This window comes from Electrophorus electricus, chromosome 8 (assembly GCF_013358815.1).
Source record: "Electrophorus electricus isolate fEleEle1 chromosome 8, fEleEle1.pri, whole genome shotgun sequence".
NCBI classification, from domain to species: Eukaryota; Metazoa; Chordata; class Actinopteri; order Gymnotiformes; family Gymnotidae; genus Electrophorus; species Electrophorus electricus.
Window position 1 is genome coordinate 25,140,337 of NC_049542.1, and position 6,481 is coordinate 25,146,817.

Genomic DNA, 6,481 nt, shown 5'->3' on the forward strand with positions numbered 1-6,481 from the left:
GTTATATGCCAAAATTCTTATATTCGACCTGTATATATTTTTATAAAATATAGACACTCTGGAAACACTTGGTTAACCATCTATGCATCATCAATTATGAATGTTGCGCATATATTCGTATGCACTGTATGGGGAGATGAAGGGCCTGTGACTGACATGAGCCCTAAAAAATTAGATTATTAAGTGGTGGGTCTAATATCCCCTGCATATAGTTTTGAAAAGTGTTAGAAGAGTAGAACATTCTTATTGCTTTATTTATTTAGCCAGAGTTATGGATTTAGGGACAGATAAAAATCTTACATCATTGGGACACAAGAGTGGAGGCCACCTAAATTATATCAAATATGTAGTTTTATACTACTATATACTTATCAGTGTAGGTGTGTTGCATCTTAATATATGTTACTTTTTATAACTATTTTTTAAGATGGTAGCACATCTTTATATGATTTTTTTTCCATTCAATATTTTTATGCCATTTAGGTGACACCTTTATCCAAAGTGACATACAATTATAAATGAGTACAACTTGAGTAATTGAAGCTTAAGGGTATTGCTCAGGGGCCCAACAGTGGTGTGGCTTGAATTGATAACCTTCTGATTGCTAGTGGAGTATCTTAACAACCGAACTACCCCTGCCCTCAAACTGCCAAATAATCATGTTTATTTATGTAGTTATCACCCATAACTTAAAATGTTTTTACTTTTTTTTTTTTGTATGTCAGTGGCTCTCTGCTACTGCCCTATAGTGCTGTGTATGTTTACATATATGGCATTTAGCAGACACTCTTATCCAGAGCAACTTACAAAAGTACAAGACTGCGAGGGACTCTGCTATCTGGACAGCAAGTGGGAGTTCATTCCACCATCTTGGAGCCAGGACAGAAAATAGTCTCGATGCTTGTTGTCCATGAGTCCTGAAGCCAAGCCATACTTTAGGTGAGAAGTACTTGAGGTATGGATCGGGCTTTGACCATTGACCTCATGTATGAGGGGGCTGGTCCATTTTTAGCTTTGTAGGCAAGCATTAAGGTTTTAAATCTGATGCCTGCAGCTACTGGTAGCCAATGAAGGGAGCACAGCAGTGGAGTAACGTGTAAACTTTGGAAGATTGAAGACCAGTCGTGCTGCTGCATTCTGGACAAGTTGTAAAGGTTTGATGACTCTTAGAGGAAGACCAGCAAGTAGCAAGTTGCAGTAGTCTAGCTTTGAGATCACAAGAGACTGTACAAGCACCTGGGCAGCTTCCTCTGAGATAAAGGGCCGAATCCTTCGTATGTTACAAAGGAGAAATCTGCAAGACCGGGTTAGATTAGAAACATGAGTTGAGAATGACAACTGGTTGTCCAGTTATTCCCAGGTTAAGGGCAGCTTCGGATGGTGATAACAGGGAATTCTCGAAGGAAACTGAGAGGTCATGGTAAGGGTTGGGAGTACCTGGGATGAACAGAATCTCTGTTTTACTGGGGTTGAGGTTCAAGTTGTGGGCTGTCATGCATGATGCGATGTCAGTCAAGCATGCTGAGATACGTCTTGAGACCTGCGTGTCAGAGAGTGGAAAAGAAAGAAATAATTGATTGTCATCGGGATAGCAGTGGTAGGAAAAACCATGAGAAGATATTACATCAAAAGAACATGTATACAAAGAGAAGGGGGCCTAATACTAAGCCATGTGGAACACCTACATGGTTTGAATGTGGCTCCATGTCACCTGAGAGGACCTTCCCTCTAGATAGGACTGAAACCATCTCCAAGCAGAGCCAGTTACACCAAGCCTGAAGAGAAGAAAAAGAAGAATGTTGTGGTTCACTGTGTCAAAGGCTGCTGAAAGCGCTAGAAGAATCAAAATGGATGACTGTTTGGCAGCTTTAGCAGCATGAAGTTTCTCCATCATTGCTATGGGTGCTGTTTCTGTAGAACATGCCAGTTTGTAGCCAGATTGATTGGGATCATGCAGTTGGTTCTGGGTGAGGAAAAGAGACAATTGATTATATACTGCTCATTCAAGGGCAAAGAAAGAAGTGATACCGGTCTGTAGTTGGTAACATTGGAGTCGTCAAGTGTGACCTTCTTGAGGACTGGTACCACCCTGGCAGTTTTGAATGCAGTTGGCATGTATCCAGAAAATAAGGAGTTGTTGATGACAGAGATGAAAGGAAGCAGATCTCTTGCGATTGTCTAGAACAAAGTGGAAGGAATTGGATCCAGCAGACATGTAGTCAGATTGCTGGAAGTCAGGAGTTGAAGAATTTCATCTGAGGAGAGAGGAAAAAAAGAAGTCAGAGTTGGATGTTGGGTAATGCACATTGGTTGAGTGGGAACAGAGGAAAAGGACTGGTGGATTGCTGCAACCTTCTCCACAAAGAAGGTGATAACATCCTCTGGAGTAAGAAATGAGGAAGGAGGGTGATTGGATTCAGGAGAGAAGAAAAAAAATAGTGAAGAGCTTGCATGGATCGGATGCTGATGATTCAAATTTTTCTCTGTAGTAGGATGACTTTGCAGATGTTACTTCCAGTGAGAACTTGGAAAGGAGAGACTTGTATGAGCTGAGGTCTGAATCTAGGTGAGGTTTCCTCCATCGTCTCTCTGCAGTCCTTAGTTCTCTCCTGTGGCAATGAAGTGTTTCTGTTAGCCAGGGGGCAGGTGGCGAGGATTTAGCAGGTTCAGAGGAGAGAGGGCACAGAACATTCGTTGATGAGGAAAGTGTAGAAATGAAAGAATTAGTAACTGTATCCAAAGAGAGAGAAGACAGTGTCAGAGTGAGGAAGGGTGGACAAAATAGTAGAAGTAAGGGAAGAGGGAGTTATGGAGTGCAGATTGTGACGGAAGGAGTAGGAACATGTTGGGGAGGACTGGATGGAAAGAAAAGGAAGGGAGAGAGAGAAGGATAGAAAGTGATGGTCCGAGAGGTGGAGGGGGGTGACTGGGATGTCCGATGTTGTAGTGGTGCAGGTGAAGATCAAGTCTAGAACATTGCCCACTTTGTGAGTCAGAGGAGCGTGGTTGAGGGCAAGGTCGAATGCTGTCAACAGCGGAAGGATGCAGGAGGAATGCAGCTTGACTGATGGAAGGTTGAAGTCTCCAAGGAGAATGAATGGGTTTCCTTCAATGGGGAATTGACTCAAGAGGATGTCGAGCTCATCAATGAAGTGATCTTGGGAACCTAGAGGGCGGTAGATGACAGTGATAAGAAGTTTGGTGGGGAAAGACACTGTAATGGCATGAAATTCAAAAGAGGAGATGGAAAGAGTAGAGAAGAAAAGTGCGGTGAAACACCACTCTCGAGACATTAGTAAACCTGTGCCACCACCCCAGCTGAAATGCCTCGGCAAATGGGTGAATGAAAAGGCAGAGGACAGGGCAGCCGGAGTCGCCGAGTTCTCAGGGGTGATCCATGTTTTTGTCAGAGCCAGGAAGTGTAGGAAGTGGAGGGATGCTAATGCTGAGATGAAGTCAGCCTTCTGGACAGAAGATTGGCAGTTCCAGAGCCCTCCTGCCACCATGATATGTGATGGTGTGAAGCGTTGTGAGTCAGTGAAGTTGCTGAGATTGTGAGATCTATGATGATATCCTACAAATCTCAATGCTATGTGGACAGGAATTGAGAGACACATTTCAGATGCTTGATTTGTGGATGTATGAGATTAAAGATTGAGATATAAGAAGATAGTCAGATGAGTTTGTGAAGTCCAGTAGTTGAGATGTAGATGAACTGATTGAGAGCAAAAACAAAGCCCTCCCAGATGTTGATTACCGCTACAGATATATATGTCTGTAGTGGAGTCGTGCGAATTTATGTCAGTTCAATAAGTGCTGAGCCCACCCCTCAATTCACACCTAAGGTCAGGGCGAAACTACACCTGTAGTGAGTAATTACAGATAACAAGCAACTAACAACTAGGTTCAGACAATAAGCCTTGAATTTCACAGAATCTAAGGCAAAAGTAAGTGAACTCAGAGCCTACCTTAAGCAACCAGAGAATAATCCAATGAGAAAATCCAAAGCACAGCAAATTTGATATGTTTTTCCTGTTCTAATTAACCTGACAGTAAGGTTTATCACCACATTTATAATTTGAATCTTTAGGAAATAATTCAATACAACATGAAAAGTCCACTCACCACAATTTTGGTATGATTTAGAACTATTTTAAATTGTGACACTGAGTTAATGATATCTCTGCTTTTCCATGACAGGCATGCTCTGCCACACCTTGTCTCTGGCTAGAACTATGCCAGCATTATACTGGACACCTGGATTTGGTAGTTTTGTATGCTTGGAAATAGCCTGAGAATATTATTTTGGCTAAAAATGAGCATAGATGTTATTGTGTATTACTACAAGTGATCATTAAAAATTATAACATTCATCAGTTAAATCACTACCTTTTGGATCAATTCTTCATGATGCCTCAAAGTATTTTACACCTCTAATATGCAATGGATATTTTTTGGCAGAGCAAGGCTTGTGAGACAGTGGTTGATGGATATCTAGTCTGTTCATACTTTGGATATTGTTTGATGAACCTTGTGTTTTGTATTGTTAGGTGTTTAGTAGGACTGAAGAAACAGTCAGAACCTTGGTGAGCTGTAACAGGAGTCATGGAGCAAGCCTTTCATCTATGCAGTTCATAAAAATGAATCAAATGTAAATATTATTTTCTTTGTTGGTTGTGGCTCAATTTGCTTATGGCTGGTGGTGGTTGCAGGAACAAAAAATACATTCATGCATTGCTCCAAATGTTTTTTTTTTTTTTTTATAGTTATAATGAAGTAAAGAGAGAAATTTATGTTAATGGCACTAGCACTAGCAGGCCATCAAGTTTCTACTTTCAGAGTCAGCCAGTTGGAGACCTTGTCAACAGAAAGCTCCCAAAAGGGTTCAGGCATATAGATACTTTAAAAGCAATGCTGTATTTCCATTTAAACTGCTGCATAAATGAAGCATGCAGCAGGCATTTATCAGAATAGTTAACACACCATGCTGTTTGCCTGTTGTTCCAAACTTAATAAAATAGCTGTTAAGTTTTACTTAAATAAGGTAGTTTGTTGAAATAGTCACTGCTTTAGGGCTGTTTCAGAGTTGCTAGTATTGATTTCATTTCAATCTGTAGAGGTGAATATCCCAGTATAAACACAAATGCTATCTACAGACAGTGACATACAACAAAGTCATACTACTAAGGCCTTATGATAGCAATGAGATTACACTGTACACAAAATAAAATGCACTGTTATGTGCTATTATGCACTACTTTAAGGTGTTCTTATAAGACAACACAAAGTCTCCTTTCCCTTCAGATCTACAGCATATTGAGTGGCACTGCCAAATTATTTCTCAAAGCTGCACTACAGTACTATAGTACTGTACCGGTGTACCTGATGGCAAATTTGCATGACATGTCATTTAACACTTTGAAAGTCATACACATTCATACACAGCCCTTCCATGTTTTTTTAAACAATTGTTAAATAGATTTATTATTAATAATAATAATAATAATAATAATAATAATAATAATAATAATAATAATAATAATAATAATAATAATCCATCCAGGCTAATGTCTACTGTCAGGCTATGTTCCGCAATTCCCTTGATTGGGTTGTGGCTAGACAACTCAGCATTCATTACTGGTCAAAGCATGTCACAGCTTCAAGACAAATGCACAAAACCGTGTGGCTCAGACACCTCAAAGAGGTGGTGTCTTTTAGGCCGAATTTGATCCTGTGGCCATATTTTTCTGCTTTATTTTTGTATATAAAAAACAGAAGTGTCCAGTCTCATCCTTATCTAAAGGGCAGCTGTGGCTACAAGTTTTTGTTCCAGTCCTGCAGGTGTACAACTGATATTAATCAACTGCTTGAAGGCCAAGACCAATTGATTAAAACAAGTGGAATCAAGTGTGTTCCTGTGTGGTATGTGTGAAAACCTGTGGCTACAATGGCCTTGTGAGAGCTGTGTTTTTTTGATTAATTACCCACACCTTTGCCCCTAATTAACAGAAACCCTGCAACTCACAACCATGAGAGGGGTGTGAATCCAATTCCCTTTACTAATACAAGTATACTACAAAATAATCTACTCTACTAATCAAACAATTGATGTAGCTTGGCATCCACCATTTCACTGCGAGTTATACTGTGTATGACTAGGTATGTGACAAATAAACCGAACTTGAACAATTACAGACTCATGGGTATTACACTTCTATTACAGGACTTATAATTCTTGCAAATAAATCTTGTAGTTTTATACATTTTCCCCCAGTTTGTGATTATGCTATGGTTTCTCTTGCTTATAACACAAAACATTCACAGGTTTTTAATTTCTGATGAGTTGTTCTAATTCAATCTGATAATGCCTAATAAATAATATTTTTGCCTGTAATAAGTTGGTGAAAAGCATGAACCAGTCATCTAGACAACGTATTCGCCCGGGTAGTTATCTAGCAGCGACCAGTTTCCTAGGTTCTCT